Source organism: Brachyistius frenatus, unplaced genomic scaffold (assembly GCF_029030835.1).
Source record: "Brachyistius frenatus isolate BFR_SWC_R1_liver_20210118 unplaced genomic scaffold, ASM2903083v1 Contig_14, whole genome shotgun sequence".
Taxonomy (NCBI): domain Eukaryota; kingdom Metazoa; phylum Chordata; class Actinopteri; family Embiotocidae; genus Brachyistius; species Brachyistius frenatus.
In genome coordinates, this window is record NW_027210613.1 from 4229317 (window position 1) to 4250027 (window position 20711).

At 38.9% G+C, this 20711-nt stretch overlaps 1 long non-coding RNA gene across 1 annotated transcript in view; it reads right to left on the bottom strand.

The window, feature by feature from the left end:
- Positions 1-2054: 2054 nt before the first annotated feature.
- Positions 2055-20711, bottom strand: part of LOC138617887 (uncharacterized) — a 110186-nt gene continuing 91529 nt past the window's right edge. The window contains exons 6-7 of the long non-coding RNA XR_011310685.1: positions 10226-10282; positions 2055-2968 (exon numbers count right to left, since the gene is read on the bottom strand). This is a non-coding gene — a long non-coding RNA (uncharacterized lncRNA). The remainder of the gene's footprint in view (positions 2969-10225; positions 10283-20711) is intronic.

A 20711-nucleotide genomic window follows, 5' to 3' on the forward strand; every position in this document is an offset into this window, starting at 1 on the left:
ATACCACCAAATTCAGTCAAATACCAAATTATTTTTTTAAGAACTATATTTAATAGCATTTCCATTGCATTAATTTTAAAAACCAACAGCAGACACTCAAGTCCAATCATTTTGCCTGCCATTCAGTTCCATATCATTCAATATGTATGGGATAATTTTGATTTCTTGAATTTTCAATCTGTCACATGTAATTCAAACATTTGTAATAGCTTTTAAAGGAAATCTCTGTTTCAACCTCATTCCTGTTTGGTACTTGAGAGTTTAAGGTTATATATCATGAGAATGCTTAACAGTGCAATATAACATTTGCACTGTGAAGATACGTCCCAAAGTCTTTAATTTCCCTGTCTGGCAGATTGACAGCAGGCATAGAGAAGAGGGAAAGGAAGTGCACCTAATTGTTCATGGAAAATATATAGGGGCGGGAGAGGTGGGAGGGGGGGTCTGTCTGTCTGTCTGAGGACCCTGTTTGACCAAAGTTACTGGGATTAGTTACCACAGACAAAGATGGAGGGAGGCAGATAGTGAGGCCTCAAAATTGATCCCCACATGTGTGACAGGGCTAACCTAGCTCTGGTATTTCGGATGTTCTTCACTGGCTGAAAATACAGTTTCTTATTTAAAAGTGTTTTCCTCCATGACAAATTCTATATGGCTGGCCCAAACATTTAAATTATAACATTTAAAAAAACATTTAATTATCCATGGTGAAGTTGCTCGAGGGAGAGCGTTGTTCGCCACCCCGTCTACCACTTTGTTCCAGACTTAAATGCCTTAAAAAAAAAAAAAAACGTTCAGATGTTTAGCCATTAAATTTGGTGCGGGCATTAGTGGCTGCCAGAGGACAAAGTGGCATTGATGACTTTTCTTTTTGTGCCACCATAAGGTTTTAGTGAAATGATTGTTTGATTACGATCATTGGAAGAACTGTGTTGAATATTTACAGTGTGGTGCTGTCGACTGTAAATAAAAGTGGACGCAGCTTCCAGGTCTGAAAACTGAGACCGACACCGAAGTGCATTAAGCTGCAATACCACTGAAGGCCACTGGAGGTTGGCTCCAAAAAGCCTCCGACTCTATAGACTCTCATTCAACTTCTATCATGAAATATGAAGTCAATACATCATTTCCATGTTATTTTGGTGTTGCCAGCTGAAGTCAAATCCTTCTTATTAGTTTCCTGTTGTCCATCCAAAAATAAACCCGTCATTAGTTAGAAAAGAAGCCTCAAAAAGCCATGTTTTTGGGGGTGTTTCTGTTTGATTGACGGGCCTGTAGTGTAGAGTAGGTTACAGTTATTGATGGGCGGAATAGAGTATCGTTGGGTTCTCAATCAGATAGAGTCAGATTAACCACTCGCTCCTCCCCAGCTAATCCAAATATGGTCACTTCTTGCTCCAGACTGCTCCAAACTAGCAACTAAATTTCCCCACCGTGGGATTAATATAGTCTAAATCTAAGTCTAGTCTAAAAACACATCAGCAAAGGCTATTCCAGCTATTATAAAAGGGTTAACTGAATATAATTATTAAGGGCAAAGATAGTAAATTAGACACTGCAAACTTTGATATGATATTATGTGATGTTTAATTATATATATATAAAAAAAGAGATCTCTGTAGGCTGTAATGTCAATTAAAGCAAACCACACAACTGTAGATTACTTAAGTAAAGTACACCTAAGGTGGTTTAGGTCAGACTGTACTTGAAAAGACAAAGAAGCAAACCCCAAACATATTGTAAAATGAGGCTTGAGAGGCTTGAGGGATAATTTACTGTATAATTTAAAACACACCTCAGACCAAACTCAAACCTAGAGGGCAGAAGTTAGACCCTTTTCATCTAAAGTCACCATCAGCATTACCAAATCATGCTGTAGCAAGCCTCTCAACTCTAAGATATTTGAAGAGCTTTAACATTCAGCTGTAGAAGAGTAAGTTCTTCTCTCTTTTTCTTTATGTTGCAGAGGAAGAAGCAAACGATACCGTTTATCATTCCCACCCTTCTGATATATTATCATAAAACAAGTGTAGTCTTTTAGGTAACCATTAGAATTCTTTATTCAACATTGTATTGCCGACCGTATTTTTCACAGACCAATACAATATTCATTAACAAACTATGTTGTGATGATGAAAGTGAAGCTCGTTTGATATATTGCCATGCGAGCACTACAGTTAAGGGCTTATTTCTCCACAGAGCTTTAAATATTGTATGAGGACATGCCTCTAATGCTGTCTTTGTTCCCCTGGGACCAAACTGTGATCACTACTTCTTAACAGATACAATACATACATATGAATATGTTGTCCAGACACTTTGCTCCAACTACATGTTTTCTTAAACATGTATCCATATGTAAAAGCCCTACATACATATGTGAGCATGTATTGTGAAACAAAATGTGGACACCAATTACACAGCCCTTTCTCATGTTCCAATAAACACTAAGTATAGCAAAATACAGTCCATTCTAGTGTTTTAATATGAACATGTCACCATCATAGAGCCTTGTACAAACATTATTATTATCAAAAACATTATTATCATTAATATTATCAAAAACATTATATAAAAAAAAGACCTGTCATGAGTTTTTACCATACAACACATACAGTGCAAAATAACATCAATGTATACGTATTATCAAACTTTTTTACGGCCATTGAAAGGCTATGAAATGTAACTGCCCATCTTAAGCTTCTAATTTAGACCCAAATAGCCACCAGCTGCTGCCATTACACTCAAAGTCAAATACTTTACTTGCAATTGAAGGCAATGACAAACAATTTAGATGCTCTCTTATGTGTGAGAAATAATTTACTGTTAAACATACTCAAAAAACATGTATGTTCTTTATGTCTTCATTTTCTGTTCTGTTGCTCCTTTCCACTCAGCTGTTCTCTTCTTTATCTTCATCTTACTTCTCCACTGTCTTCTTTGTGGATCTGCACCAGATACATACATACTGCAGAGAGCACAAACATAACATAAGTTACAGTATATATAGTACCAAAGGGTAAAAGTAGTTGTAACAGGATAGGGAAAAAAAAAAAAAAAGGTTAATTTTTCAGTGAAACACTTTGCGCCCTTCACCCCCGTGTGAGGGCCCCTGTGACGATATATTGTACACAATCTGCTCTTGTGTGACACCTGCAGGTATTACATAAGATCACCACAGATGCATTTGTATATTTCCTGTTGCGCCTCTAGCAGCCACCTGAGATGCACTTGACGATGTTCTCCATGATATACACATATAGCATACATCTGTATACAACTGCCATATTTGTGTCGATATGGTGGGTGTTTAAACTTTAGTTTGAAGAACTTGAGCTAGCTTTCTGCTAGCATTCAGCATGTGCCAGGTTTTGGCCACAATTGCACAACACAAGCTCTTGCTATATTTCACTGTCTGATGTCTCCCTTGCATGCACTTATCTTTCACCACGAACTGACCTAAAAAAACAAACCCTGACTGCCATCCTTAAGCATATCTTACTGTTGCTGGGAGTGTGAAAGCATTAACCACAGGGCCAACTTTGCTTGAGGATCTGCACCTTCTATATAAGGGTTCCTGGTGTTGCTGTCATTGGACAAATAATCATTAATATGTTTTACATTGTGTTTGGGTTTTAAAAAAAAAAAAAAAAAAAAAGCTTTAACCATTATCTATAAACAGGAATTCTGCAGAAAAGATAATGGCATTTGCAGTTCTGGGAAACAGCACTGGGATCATGACTCAGCATATTGGAAAGTGTAAGCTATACCCTGAAACAAGCCTGACTGTCTGTGTGAAATGAAAAGAGCCCCATAAATCACCACTCTATATCATTAAAAAAATAACTGACATGTAAATCACTAGCAGTCTGTATTATTCCCAGGGGGTACGTATGCTGTGCACTGTCAGGCTGTCTTTCTCCCAACATGTCAGTCTGGCAGACTTCACATCTGGATCACTGTTATTATGGCAATCATAACATTTAGCAGGGTATGGTATTTCAGACACTATTGTACAGTACAATATTCAAAATTAGAAATCAGTGCAGTATATTTTTAGACCCGAGAATATAAAAGCAACTGACAACAATAGTTGACATGTCTGTGTCCCACATACAAATTAAAAATATACTGTAAGTCTACTAAAATGTTACCGGATCACACTATATGAAGTAAGATGGAGCTAATAATAAAGGAAATAACTGTTATTGGCTGTAATTGAGTGCTGAAGAAAACTATACAATTGTAGCTTCAACTTAAAATAACCCATGGAAAAAAAGACCTTGATAAAAAGGATATAATGTGGAACTCATCAAACTTAAAAAGGGACAGATATTATGGATTTATGCTGAGCACAGCAATTAGACAAAATTACCCATCAGACAGGATCTCTCACATGTCAGACAGTCCAACTATATCAGGATGTGTCATCTAGCAGTGAACATTTCAGCCATGACTCACTGTGACATATCAGAACACACACACACACACACACGCACGCACGCACGCACGCACGCACGCACGCACGCACGCACACACACACACACACACACACACAGAGAGAGACACACGTGCAACTACAAAGAGCAGTTGTCTAACGGCTAATATGTATCGACAGTCTTGTACCGTTTTGTATAACTGAACAATTACCCACTGTTCATTATAATAGCCTTATGTTAATAAACGCATTTTTAGCTTCTTTTTTTAGCTGTTGATGTGACACAATAATACAGTGCAGGAAATGCTATTGTTCAGCATATGCATGCATGCATGGTCATCTCTGTACAGTCATAGTCTCTGTTGTCACGTGAGACCAACAATAGCCTTTGGTTTACACTGAAAAGACGAACACATGGTTTCTTACTCACATGAGTCTAAACAAGCAAAAACAAAAGCAGTCAACACAACAACCAAGTCAACTCATACAAAGATGATGTTGAAAGGAGAGGGGAAGAACGGCTGGGGAAAAAAAAAAAGACTCATTGTGACAAGAGAAAGGAGAGAAAAACAGCCCCTATACAAATTAAATCACATCCCAATCCTGCCTCTTCCCCTCACTCACTTATCATCCATTTTTCACTCCCTCCTTCTGCTCTTTCATTTTCAACTCAATTTGCTGCCTCACTTTCTCTCCACCACCCCCTTCATTCTTTCTGTCAGTGTCTGTCTCTCCTACCATGAGCAGACAGGCAGAGACAGGGAGACTGTTGTTGTGCTTGCAGTCTGACACTATCAGCTCATAAATCCCTGTCAACAGCTTGTATGTCTCCTCTCCTCCCTCCCTCCTTGCCTCTCTTCCTCCTCCCCTTCACTGGTGAAGGAGTGGAGGAACCCAGTGACCTGCCATTGAGGGTTTGACTGGCACAACCCCACACACACACACACACACACACACACATACACACACACATGAAAACACATGCGTTTTGGGGAAAGGAAACACAGAGGCATGGACACATGGACATGCTGTAAACACAAGGAGAGATACATAGACAGAAAGACAGACAGATGGGCAGGCAGTGTCTTTCTATGCCCCCCCCCCCCCTCCCTCTCTTCCTCACTCTTCCTCCCTCCCTGTCTTTCTTTCCCTCAGGCAATGTTTGCCGGCAGACAGTCGTCACTGACAAGGGCTTCCTGTGGTTAGGGGTAAACACCTGGGTAATGAGGCCACACTGCACAACAACCATAAAAACACACACACACACACACACACACACACACACACACACACACACACACACACACACACACACACACACACTCATACACTCAAAAAAAACCAAAAAAACAGTAAGGTTCACATCCCGTGCTCACTGTGTGTGAGCATATACAGTATACTGCAGACTCTTAATCAGGTCATGCAGGCACATAGGGGCACACACACACAGCCGCACATGCATATGCTTGGCTCTGACTGCTAAACAAGCATAGAGCTAAATCAGCCATGTCAGCCAAAGCTCAACTCTAAGACTGACTATTCAGTTAAAGGCACACTTTATCCAGCTGAGGTGAGGGGGAACGAACTGAAGTCAAGCTTCTTCTATTTCTCCAGTGTGACTAATAGTTCATTCTCCAAACTTAGAAACAAATCCATCTCCAAGTGTTGTCAGTGAGAAAGTCTGTTTGAACAATTTGCAGTATGTCAGAAATCCTGACTGACTGAGTGCAAGTTTGTGCTGTGATGACATGTGAGAGCGACTCCGGTGAAGAGCAGAGCTGTCTTCCTGACTGCTGTGTCACAAATATGCCTTTTCTATTATGGGGAACCTTTCCACCTTAACTTCCACTCAGTGTCCTCCAAGTTCTCTAAAATAAATTTGGATTGCGAAAGGAGATTGTACTTACTCACGTTCCAGTTACTAGCAGTAGAAGGGGTGGGTACTCATGTGGCTGTTTCCCATGAGTCCACAAACAGATGTGTCATCACATCTCAGCTATCAGTGACCATATGTGTAAAATATTCTGAAAAGCATACTAGTTTTCTGTGTTAAGAGGGGACAGTGAGTTGACTGGGGGATAATATGTCATGTATCGCATTTCTGCAAGCTTGTGCTGCTTCCACCAAGAAGGCTATGTGTTTTTGGAGCGACATGTTTGCCTGTTTGTCAGCAGGGTGACAGAAAACTACCAATCTGATTTTTGTGAAACTTGGTTGAAGGGAAGAATCCAATACATTTTGGAGCTGATCTGAATCACCCTTTACAGAAAAACAAATGAATTTCAAATGTGCAATCTGCTCATGTGATCACGTGACCACTACACGTGTGATGGTGCACATATGAAAATTGGAACATTTCTATGGCGTTATGTGTGAAACAAATTTTCCATGTGAAAATCTTTCCACACACTTTCCATATGTTATCATATGTTGCAACATGTGGTAAACATGTGATCATACATGTGATCACATCAAAAGCGAAAAACCCGGGAAACTCGTATTTCTTTCTGTAAGGAATTGGGTGGTTCCACAAATGATTTTACACTTTCAATAATGTTACGAGATAAGATATTTGGCCCACTAAATGCCATACTTCTTCAGATCCAGTAAACTTCACTTGTGGCAAAACATTGGCAATTCATCAAATATGATCAATAACATCCTCTACATTCAGGGGTACATGTGAATCCTCTGGGATACACATGTACTTGTCAAAACTTAATACAGCAGCTGAGATGTGATGCTTCAGTGAGGCACAAGCATATTTTGACATCATTCTATTATGAATATCCAGACTGGTTACAGTAGGAAGTTGGCATATCATAGAAGATGGCGTTGAAGTCTGTGCTCCCTGAGTTTCCTCCTACTAATGTTTGATCAATTTCTTGTACAGTACATCCAGAAAGTATTCACAGCGCTTCACTTCTTCCACATTTTGTTAAAAAAAAAGGATTACATTTTTTCCCCCTCAAAATTCTACACACAATACCCCATAATGATAACATGAAAAAAGTTAATCTTCCAACAGGACAACGACCCGAAGCACACAGACAAGATAACAAAGGAGTGGCTTCCGGACAACTCTGTGAATGTCCTTGAGTGGCCCAGTCAGAGCCCAGACTTGAACCCGATTGAACATCTCTGGAGAGATCTGAAAATGGCTGTGCACCGACGCTCCCCATCCAACCTGATGGAGCTTGAGAGGTCCTGCAAAGAAGAATGGGAGAAACTGCCCAAAAATAGGTGTGCCAAGCTTGTAGTATCATACTCAAAAAGACTTGAGGCTGTAATTGCTGCCAAAGGTGCTTCAACAAAGAATTGAGCAAAGGCTGTGAATACTTATGTACGTGTTATATTTTTTGTTTTTTATTTTTAATAGATTTGCAAAAGTTTAAAACAAACTTTTTTCACTTCTTCATTATGGGGTATTGTGCGTAGAATTTTGAGGAAAAAACTTAATTTAATCCATTTTGGAATAAGGCTGTAACATAACAAAATGTGGAAAAAGTGAAGCGCTGTGAATACTTTCCAGATGCACTGTATATGTCTTATTAACAGATTTCATTGTACTGAACAGGTCATTAAGTTCTCATTAGTGGAAAAGCAGCTTAACGCTCTTTGTTAAAAGAGATTTTGATGAGCTGTTAAGTGGAGGATCCTTTGTCCAACCTTTCAGCCTCATGCACATATCACTTATGATTGGATAAATAAGTGTGTAAGAGAGGCAACACAGGTGTGCCATCTTGTGTCGTAATGGTCCTGTCAAACATAGCCCTCATATCATAACTATAGATAAGTTAATAAGCAAAGTTACATTAAATGCACACAAATGTTAAGAGGTGCTTCATCATTCTCCAGATTCAGGAATTATTTACACTGAAATCAGTCACTTGGGCAAATTGTATAAATAAGGCAGCTTAAGATTTGTTGGAAAGTCTATTTTCCCCTTTTTAAAAGAGCTAACGCTCAGCTCTTACATGTATTTGAGTTATATTAAGCAAAATACATCCGGCATCTATCTACATAATGGGAGCACAAATATTAAACTGATCATGTGACTGGATTTGGAAGCACACACATTTTATTCTTCTTTCTTCATTTCAATTGTGGTGAGCATTTTAAGATACATTCATTCTCTAAGCTTTGAGGCAAAACAGGCAATTTCCCTATGACCTGAAACCAATAGTTCCTTTTAATGGCACTCGTGCTCCTTACAATCCGCTTTTATCCAAATTGATTTTGCCTTTCTACTCCACTGCCTCAAAATATTGTGTATGTATCAAAGCCTCAAGAATCTCCCGTGTCAAAAGCACTGGAGAGCAAATGATTCACTCAAGAATCATGTTATTTTGATATGAACAACACGACGCAGCCTGAATCTCGTGTCATAGAAACAAGAGGAAAGCCTGTGGTGAATCATCACCAGGCCAGCAGTCTTGAATCAGTTTTAGTGTAGTTCACAGAGGTTTTAATCTCCAAAGGACATCATGCATGGCTGTTTTAACCTTGACAAAAACACCATGTGCTTTTGCATGTATATATATATATATATATGGCAGTATTAGGCTTTGCATGTGTCTGTATGCATGTGTGTGTGGCCCACACGTGTCTTTGTGTGCAGAGGAAATGGCTGACAGTGAAAAATGTGACCAATTCTAATTTTAATTGCCAATGAAAAAAAGGCCTCAGTATTTATGAGCTCTGTCCAGACGAACAGAGGAGAAGGGTTTAAGCATGAAAGCATATTCCTTATCGCAATTAAAAAGTGTTTTAACATGACTGCAACCCTTTGAAGTTAGATTAGCAGTAATATTGGAGAGATCGGCCCTGGCTTTAAACAATGGAAACTGAATAGGGAAAAAGAAATTATTTAACAAAGCCAAAGGTAATGCTTCTTTTCCGTTGTCACAATTTTTTCCCCATGAATTTAGGTTCATGCAATTTTTTTTTTTTTATAGATTTTCTTGTGTGGAACAACTCATCTTTTTTCTTTCTTTTCAACATGAAATTGCTTCACGTGTATTTGAAAAAAATATATGCTTGGAGTTCAACCTAGGGTTTTGATTGAGGGGTCCAAAGAAAAAAAACTAATTTGACAGCACAATTTGAATTTGAGATGCCTTTTTGAAGGATTTGAAGCCTGCAGTGAGAGAGAGAGAGAAAAAAAAAGTGCTCATATGCCCAGGTGCTGAAGAACTGTAATCACAATGAGTCCACATAAATGTTTTGATTGTAAGGATCTGAAACCCTATGCACAAACACACAGCAAAAGAGATGCATCTACACACAAAATAACAACGGTGGACTTGTGAGTTAAAATTCCCATCATTACAAGAAAAGAATTGCAATTCAGGCACTCCTTACATAAAGACATACAAACCCATGGGAAGGCACAGGGCTGGAACTGAGAACAGTGTAATTAGAGAGAACGAGAGGAGACAGAAAGAGAGTGAGAGCTTAACCCCAGGCACAGAAACAGGAAGACAGAGAGGGAAGGAGGTTACAAGGTTGAGAAAAATCCTCCCATGTTAACCCGAAAGAAAGAAAAGAGCACCGAACAAGGAGGGCAAAACAGCAAGCAGCTGCTGAGGATTTACATGCTGTAAATTATTGATGTAATCAGCTGTAGGAGCACAGAAACAGAGCGAGATAGAGACAGACAATAAGAGAAAAAAAAAAAGTTAAGGCTAAAAAGAGAAAGGATGGGAGGTGGAAACAGAGAGATGTGCACAGACAGACATGTATTGTAAACTGTAAGAGACAACAAAGAGTGAACGTAACACTTACCCTGACAGTCCTGTCTAGACCAGCTGATCTTTCCCAGATAGACTCACTCTGCCACACCTGAAAGAAACAGTGGCTGTGTTTACATACAATTGTTAGTCTCAGGTTACATGCACAGCTTCAGATTTCTGCTTTCAGGTTATGAATGACAACTAAACATGTACCACAGGAGGATTTTTTTTTTTTTTAATGACAAAACTATTAGTCTTTTTACAAGTCTGCTTGAAAAGTCTTCTACTATGATTCATATTGCATATCGAACCTTATCTTACGGAAATTCATGAAATTACCTAAACCTCCGAACACGTGTTAAATTACCACCATGCAATATGGCGTGAGAATGTCCTGGTCTTTTCATGTATTTTTCTGAGATAATTTTTCGGAGCTTTCTAAAACCATTACAATCACTGTCATAATATAATTACAGTATATTTGATGGTGTTACAGCACTGTGGTAAGGGTATGGGTTGGTTTTGGGTTTAAGATGATTTGGTTAGGGTTAACTAGGTTAATAGATGATACTAGTATCATGGTTTAGGTTAAATTGACGACTCAAAGGTGTTGTGCGTTAAAGTTACTGTTTCCGTAAAGTTACCAACCTTTGTCGTCATGGCAACAGTAAAAGTGGTTTATAAAATAAATAAATAATAATAAATAAAGTAACGCACACATGAACCTGTGTGTCCCAGGCCTTATACAGGATCTGAACTGCCTCAGTTCTGTGACTTGCATTCGTGTGGCAACCACAACAAAAGGTCATAACTGACAATCCATTGTTGTTGTTTCTGTGTTACTGACATGTAACATTATGTGCCACCACCACGTGATGCAGTGTTAATATGTGATCATCTCAGGTATTTCTGTGAGATCAAGCTCTGTGCACTTGATTAAAAAGAAGATCACTGTGTCGTTCCAGCATTTAATGTTTATTTATTTAAAATCCCAGGCACCAATGATTTCCCCTTTTAGGTTGAGCACATATTGTGCGTGCTTGCGTTTCCTACTGTAGGTGCTAGTGCGGTTCTGTGGTCAGGTGTGGGAAGTGTTCATGAGCAGACTGATTGACAACATTGACCTTAAGAACTCCACCTATTATCACTGAAACGGCTGTGGTGTCACAGTTCTGCTCTTTCTGCCTGAAATGTTTATACTTTGATAACATCATGATACAAGTATCTCCTGTTTCTACTGGAAATGGTGCATCGGTTTCTAGTTTGCTTTTTACCATAAAGCATGCACATGTCCCTTTTCAAAAACTAAAGCAACTGAGAGAAAAAAAAAGAAGAAAAAAAACAACACTTGTAAGATATTTACAGTATGTATGCTTCATATACTGATTACAAATAGCTCTGCAGGCAATACTCTGAACATTGTCATTATGGGCTGAACTAAGAGTGAGAAAACCCCAACATTGAACATTTACTAACAACATGCATACAGCTGAAGTGCATCCTAGTTGAGTATTTGAGTTTTATTTTCAGTATTTAGGTTGATTAAAACCATGATATGAAGATTTGTAAAACTTTGTTCAGGATTAATCTGACTGTTCTGTTATAATATATTATTTACTGTTCTGCTTAAGTCGATGACAAATTAAAGCAAACAGAACAGTAGTAAAGCAAAATCATTTTTAAAAAAAAGTTACAGAATGGTTTACAAAAAGCCATTCTACAGAACCAAATGTATTACATTTAAAAAAAAAAATCTGCAATATGATACTGTATGGTTACTTAGTGTGAGCCAGGCTCTTAAATTATGTCACCACCCTCCTTTTTTCCCCCTGCTGACCTCTTCTATAAACTAGAGTGCATCATAAATACCACATAAAAATAACAGCATCACTGCACTCATTGCACTCTTTCTGCGCTCGGTTATACACTTTGACGCCCAGGAGCTTTTTGAGAAGATGCTGATCCACAAATTCCCATGGGTTTGGTGGAGTGGACCGGAGCCAGTGGAAATTGCAAACAAATACTGGGGCTGCTGCATCTGATGTGAGCACAAACAACCTCAAAGCCCTTATTCACACGTCACATCTGTATCTGCGATTGTGCATGTGTTGGGAAGAAAAGTGAGAAAAAATGAGAAGGAGAGTGTGTTTGGGTGTGCGTTTGTTTGTTTGTTTGATTGCGAGGATTGGAAAGCATTTCAAAGGCATTACAGCAGTAGATTTATGAGGGCATTCACAGTAAAACTGGCAATAAAACAAAGATCCCAGCTCCTGTCAAAAGTTCATACTAGGTCTCACTGTGGCAACAGGGAGTGGGAGGGAGGAAGAGCAAGCCTGTGAGAGAGGATGGACGGTAGAAGAAGGAGGTGAAGGTGAGGGTCAGGATAGAAACAGAGAGATCTTGAGGAAAAAAGGCAGAGAGACAGAAAACAATTTCAAAATGGTGAGGGGGAAACCTCTCATGCCAGGCCAAAGGCGATGAAGGCCACAACCAAAGATTTAAAGAGCAACAGAGAGAAACAGCAGCTCTCCCTTCCCCTCCTGTCTCTCCACCCCATGGTTTTAGTAGCCAAGTCCACACCACATTATGGGTCCCTGGGTTTTTTTATAATGGCTGGGTGTGTTCTGATCCCGCACTAAAGTCATCGGCAGTTAAATTCCATTCCTAATTAGTGGTGGGAACGAGAATGAGAAAGGGAATTGGTTGAGGAACAATTACACATCGCTGAGGGAAAACAATATTTCACATCATGGGGTTTGATGGTGCCACATAAGGCCCATAACGTGTCCTCATAACGCTGCAGAGTTCAACGGATGACTGAATTTGAGTCACATTTCATCTTTCTTCTTCTCATCCTTTGTACCATTTCATACAGCACAGCTGTAGCTAAAACTAAAGTTGAAAAGTTATTGTATTGCTGACATGGTTATGGATGTGGGGTATTAATCTTTCTGATGATGGTTAAGCTTAGTTTCTATAGTCTTCAGAAATGTGAAGGGATACAAATGTTCACAATAAAATATGTAGCAATGTGTTTCTATTTTCAAATCACTGACATATTTGGTGAACTGTACTGCTTTTCAAGCTTGCAGGACAGAATGCTGTTATGTGTGTGGGACCACTATAAACAGAATGGGCCATTCATACCACATGGTTTAATGACTGAATAGACTGAATAGGTACTGTAACAATTGGAGATTTCGACTAACAGATGTATGTGGTGAGCAATGCTTTGAGGCCACAAGTCGGAAAATGCACTGTGTTGAAAGCCTGATATATAATAGAATAGTGATATGGCAGCATGTAGTACATTATGTGGATGAAATGATGCAGAATGGATTCTCTGTTTGCTACAATAGTGAGTTCTTGATTTAAACGTTCGCTCAAGCTCTCCGAGTAAAAGATGCGTAGAACCTTCCAGTATGGAACTGATGTAAAGTGATGATGATAAGATGAAGAATGTAAAGGTGTCAGTGATGACATAGTGTCGTATTGGCAAGCAGGTGACAAAGATATCAGTGATGGGAATTTGGTATTGCTGAAGACTTTCAATGATAATCTTTTTGCCCATAAATGCACAAATATAAATAGGACTGAAATAGGAATATGTATACTTTCCCACTTTACAAATGTGCTCAGTGATAAATGTATTTCTTGCAAAAGGAAAGCCAAATATCCAGACATAAACAATAACTTTGTATGCACATACAGTTTGACCTTTACATTACATTGTATTGACTGACATTACTTTAAGGGAAGACCTTTTGACGGTGTATCTGTGTTACATCTGTAATACCACACTTTCTCTGTGCTGAGAGGCTTCTCCTAATTTAAGACATAACCCAGATCCACATTATGTGCAAATTATTTCTACATGAGCCACCCTCTCCCCCTGAATCATATCCCCCACAATTCAGATGTCACAAGTTGCATTTGTAACTGTTGTTTGCTAAATCAACCATGCCAAAAGCTTGCTAAACTCAATAAAGTTGCATACTCTGTGTCAGCCACTGGAAATGTTGAAGTATAAAGCAGTAAGATGACCACTGTTGCAAATCACAGATATTATATTTTTTTTGGTTGGGCAAATGATGGATTCTTTGTAGTGAAAGGCTAAATATTTTCAGATTGCTCAGCCCTGTGATTTACTCTACAGCATGTGTTTCCCTGCACATGTGTGCAAGGGTTCATTGCCGGCAGCAGAAAGTTGCACTCACTGTAAATCTCACAAGACTCACATCATGACATTTGAGTTTGTGAAAGTATAAGTTCAAAGACAGGCTGTAAGATGTGACACAGTGATCTGGCAATCAAGAGTATCGAATGCAGACTGCAACAGTGAGCTAATGTTTGTCTCTGTGTAATCTGATCTAAGCTGCAAGCATGCAGCTTTTAAATGAATGTGGGGCAGTACAGTCAGTTTTTGATTATGAAGTTCAGCCCTTTGCTTGAACAACCTGGAAAATAAACATGTTTCTGTACCATTCTTTATTTTTTTTCTCTGCTGGTGCTCTCTGTCTTTTCATTCCCTCTCAACAAAATGTGCTTGTTTTTTGCCCCCCATTGACAGCTTTTCTCAATGTTAAGTTAGAAGTCAAATGTGCTGACTAGCTGCATGGCTGTGATGTCAACACGCTGGAATGCACCTCCATCCCGAGAGGAGTGGAAGGTTGAATTTATTTTTGACTGACAAGTGGTGAGTTAAGCTCCTAAGTGTGGAATGTGTGCTGAAAGCTACGACGAAAGCACAGACAGAAGGGCATCGTGACTGATTGACTGCACCTACTGAGCAATTAGAGTGAGATTAATTGGTTAGTTGTCACTTCATTGGACTGTTATTAGCCAAGGAACTCCTCTCTGGAAACCATTTAAATATGAGCTAATTGACATAATTGTTCTGGAAATGACAGAACTCCTGTGGTATTACAGAACACAGTATGCTTTTCCCTCTGTGGGTTAACAATGAACGAAATGGTAATTGACAAAATGTTGCAATTCAGAGAGGAGGCAGCAGCAAGAGAAAGAGATGAAAGCCAGCAAGAAGGGAGAAAGGCAGCAAGAGAGAGTAAAACCAAGAGGAAGAAAAAAGATTGTGTGTGTGTGTGTGTGTGTGTGTGTGTGTGTGTGTGTGTGTGTGTGTGTGTGTGTGTGTGTGTGTGTGTGTGTGTGTGTGTGTGTGTGTGTGCGTGTGTACGTTTGAACAGCATGGAGTTGAGGTCATGGAAACTTAACTGCCTGTGTGTTTTGGCCTGTGGATTAGCTAGGACATGCCTCCACACTGGCTGGAATGCACACACACTCTCTCTCACACACACACACACACACACACACACACACACACACACACACACACACACACACACACACACACACACACACACACACACACACACACACACACACACACACACACACACACACACACACACACACACACGCACACACAAGGTCAGGCTTGGAAATTAGAGCAGTGTTTGATATGACCCTGTGAGGCCTCCTCTGTTAACCAATTAAAAAGTGTATAGGATTTTTAAAAAGCACTAACACATATCACATCATATATTCTTGGAGCTCAAGCTCATTGGGAATTTATGATCTTTCCAACTCATACACTTTAAATGTTGATACTGCTTCAAATATTTAAACATATTGTAAATATTGTATAATTTGTGTATAATTAATGCTGCATCTTTATGAAAGAAACCTCCTTATCTTTGTATTTTGAACTTGCCTGACAGAACATTTGAACATTTACACTGTGCATATCACTGTACGAGATCAAGAGGAGTCAGCCTCCCAAATAAGCTGTCATGGAGATTAGATGTCATCAGCAGCATTCAATGCTTTTGCCCAAGTTTACAATATCATTCCTTAAAAAGCCATTCAATTATGTGACAAAGTCATATCGAACTATGTGTTTTCAGCAATATGATATGAACCAATTAAGAATAGCGTCTTTTCTCACAGGATCTCAAAGATGATCAGTGTGATAAATAAACAGAACAGTAGAAGCTGTATTCACTTACATCTACTGCTGAGAGAGGGTCTTCTGTTACTTCATCCAAAGCAGCTTCTGTTCAATGTTTAAAACCAAATTACCACATTTCCAAATTATGATGATCTGTAGAAGAGGCTGGATGATTTTATATATTTCAAGTATTCTCTCTTTGAGAGATGGTATATAATAAAGTGCATGAATAAAGCATTCCTTAGCTGGAATGCAGAATGCTCTTTTTTCTTACTGACTCAAGCTTTGTATTCAGCCCTCACTTGTAGTGACACAGATTTGCTCATTCAGTAATAGAGAGCTTACATATTCACAAGACAAGGAGCTGCCCTTGGCACCTTACAATACACCAAGGAAATATAACAGATTGAGTCACGTTTAATGTCACTTTAAGCCGATCCTGAGACGTTGATAATTAGATTACTGTTAAGGTGACATGTTAAGTATAATAAAAAAAAAAATGAAGGTACCACACACTGTTTTGATCTGTTTTGAAATGTTGTATTTTGACCACACCACAATATTAAAACTGCTCTTGTTAAGGTCCTCAATAACTTACACACAGAAAGTAGCAGATTTCAGTATATGTGTTACCGGATGTCATTGCTGCATTGGACACAGCTGGCGTCAATGTATTACAAAACCAGTTGGAAAACGAGGTGGGACTCTGGCACAATACTAAACTGATTTTAATACTTCCACAAAGACAGGGACTATTTTGTGTCTATAAGTAATTACATGTGGCGTTCCCCTTTGCCCCATTCTGGGGCCTCGTCTGTTTAACCTTTATTTGCTCCCACTAGGTCAGATTATGAAAAACAACAAGATATGCTACAATATGCAGATGATACACAAATTTACATAACCATTTTACCAGGGGAATATAATCCCATACACGTCTAGAGTGAGTGCTTTGAGCAAATCATTGATTGGATGTTCAACAATTTTCTTCAATTAAATAAAGATAAATCTAAAGTAATTGTTTTGGGACACAAAGAAGAGCAATTTAGTGTCAGTGCTCAGTAAAATTAGAAGCCACAAAACCTCGAAATCTTTAGTCACTGGCTCTGACCTGAATTTTACAGACAACTCCAAAGTCAGCCTACTATAACCTTAAGAAAATATCGAGGATTAATGAATTCATGTCTCAGCAGGATTTTGAAAAATTTGTCCGTGAGTTTATCTTCAGTCAACTACTTTAATGCTGTGTTTACAGGTCTCCCTAAAAAGTTTTTCAAACAGCTGCTGCTGATTCAGACTAAAACAGTGGATCTTATCACTGCATTTCTCAGACCTGCTGTAGCTTATATAGCACTGCATTTTTTCGGACCAATATATTTTTCTGATCTGGTATTAGATTTATGAACCCTTAGTTCATCAAAACATATAGTAGTATTATGTTTTTTTGCTGAATCCGTCTGGAATAAACTCCCAGAAGACTGCAGGTTTGCTGCAGCTCTCTGTTCTTTTAAATCAAGGCTATAGACTTTTTCTTTTTACCACTGGTTTTTATTACATCAAATAATTACTCATTTCTTACATGGCACTGGAAATCTTACGCTTGTTGTCTAATGTTTCTATTCAACTCTTTAATATGTTGGTTTTGTTGAGATACTACTTTACCGTGTTTAAAATAAATAAACCAACAAAAGCTTGTGTTTAAGGAACTGTGCCTTACTGAACATGTGTCCTGTTGAGTGCTCTACATTCTCCAACAAGATAAAATCCACCCACCATCTGGAAATAATTACAGTATGTTACAGTTGGGCATATCTTTCCCTTAGTGAACAGGAAATGGTTTATTTCTCCTGAGTAGAGCCTGTCCCAGCTAGGGAAGTGGCTAACCACATGAAGCTAGTGTGATCCAGTCTGTTTACACACTGTAATTTGCACAGGTGAGAGAGAGAGAGGATATGCTACTGGGATGAATAAGCAGTCTTGTTCAGTCCCCACCACTGAGGAATTGAGGTCGTTTGGAAAAGTCATGAATTAATTGCATTCATCAAACCCAGACTAAGATTTGTGCAGGTTTTAAATCACATATGTAAAACAAATATTAAAGTTAAACAGAGTTGTTTCAAAGTGAGAATGTTACTGAAGAATTGGCCATTAAACAATTTGGAATCTGTTTTTATTTTACTGAATTATGTATACAGTAGACCTACAGTATACACTATGCAATGCAGCAGTTTGATGTGACATGTTCTTGAAACATTAGCTGTAAGTGACTTTTTAATAACCGCCTCAACAAGACCTATGGAAAACACGGCTAATACTACTATCAGCGTATTGGTTCTATGACTGAAATGCTAGAGGTAGTGCAGTGGCTCAGAGGTCTGTCCATTCAAAGCAAATCTTACTGGTTTGATCTTGAGCCCGGGGTCAACTGGAGCTTTTTTTGGAGCCTTTTTCCCCATATTTCTGAGGCTTACCAGGTGTTTCGGTTTCCTCCAGTTCAAAGGCATATCAAGTCAATTGGTCTGGAAAGGAACTTCCCCATTGCATGCAAGACAAGGCTTCACAAATATTGCAATTGGATTCATCATAGTCTAATTTAAGTTAAAGTAGAAGTAGAAGTATCCGTCTCTACAAAGATGATTTATCTGTTGCGCTGTGAAAAGGAATGAGAAGGAAAACAATCTATTTCAGTTTAACGTCATGTTGCCTTTTTTTTTATTTTCTAAGCGAGGTTGGGCGTGTTCATTAGGTCTGTTGTGTCAACCGCTTGTCTTGTTATAATGTTGTGGAGCTGTCGCTGGCAGTGTCAGTATGACTCATCACAGGGGCCTTGTAGCAACATAAAAAGACACGCAGTCGAACACAAGTACACACAGACACACTCCTATTTAATGTGCGACATAAAATCTTGACAAAAAAATTATCATAATTAACCTGGCCTAGTAGCCTTAGTGAAAAGCTCTAATCATGTTTATTGGATGACAGCATTTTATCTGCATTTTGGATAAACTTCTATGTATCTTTTTTTTTAAATTTTTGTTTATATTTCTTAAGAAGTCCTTGCTTATTCCCCCTCTACAACCTCCATCCTTTCATATGTTCTTGATATCTATAATCAGTGTTAGTTTTTTTTTCTCCCTCACTCAACTTGTTTTTTTCCATTCAATCCTTTCTCAAGGTTGCTAAGAGGTTACTTCATTCTGACTTTCTTTTATCTTTTGCATAACAACTTACCATCCATCCTACCTCCCATGGATTTGCCTGTCTTATGAGGTTATTCAGACTTGTTTACAACCTCTACCTCCCTCTCTTCTCCTCCAATCATCCGTTCATCTGTCTTCATCACTGATCATCCATCATTGATACAGCCATTCCTCCATCTCTATCATCCATCTTTAGCGGCGCTTGTTTATGTCTGCTTGACTCTGTACCATGCTGTTTACTGACCGCTCTTGCTTTTTTCGACTACTCTCCTTCAACTCTTTACCCCGTCCTATTTATCATAACTTCTTTCATCTCTTTCCATCCATCAATCTATCACTTCAGTGCAGACTTTTTGAAATCGCTTTTTCTTCCTTTCCATCCCAGGTTGCTCACCTTTGCTGAATGTTAGGTCCTCTTTCTGTATCTCTTTCATCTTCCATCTCTTCCATGCCATCTCTCTCTCCCTCTTTCTCTTAGAGAAGTTATTTGAAGTTATTTGGGGTTGTTTATCAAATATTTCTTCTAATTCCCTGCCGGTCCACTTCTCCATCTCTTTCCAAGCTTATCCCTTGTCTCTACCCTACATACAAAAGTTGTTTCATTTGCAGACCATATGAAGCTCCCTCTTTCTAAGATCACACAGTGATAAACGTTGTGGACTATGTATATTTTTCTACTTGGATGAAAGGCAGTGCAAAATTCACAAATATTTGACCACAACAAACCGGGCAACACCCCCCTTTATGTTGGGACTGTGTGCGTGAGGGCAAGTGTAAGGTTAACGTTTGAAGGCAGCATATGGACAAAAACACACACACACACACACACACACACACACACACACACACACACACACACACACACACACACACACACACACACACACACACACACACACACACACACACACACACACATCATCAGACCCTTTCAGATATCCATCTCACACGTTAGTATTTATTTTTTCAGCTTTATTTATGCAGCAATCCCCCTTTCAAATTCAGCTTGCGCCCCTTCGTCTGACTGTGCGACTGCCCTTTCTTTGTAAAGTGTAAAATTTCATAGACCTTGAGCAAAAATGGAAGAGCGGGTGAGAGGGGGAGAGAAGAAACACAGCTAAGGTAATAACCTGATTTCGCCTCAGTTGGTTTTGATTTAAGAGAGGAAGAGCGTGTCAGAAAAAACAGCAGGCGCTCTTCTGTCTGGGTTTCATGCCAGATTTTTGAAGAGAGAAGCGGGAGAGGGATGGATACACAGAATGAAAGGAGAGACAAAGTGAACAAAGAGAGATAGAGACAGTGAATCACACCCCATGCCAATAAAATGAAGTGAACTGACACAAAGAAACAGAGATACCATTGAGAAAATG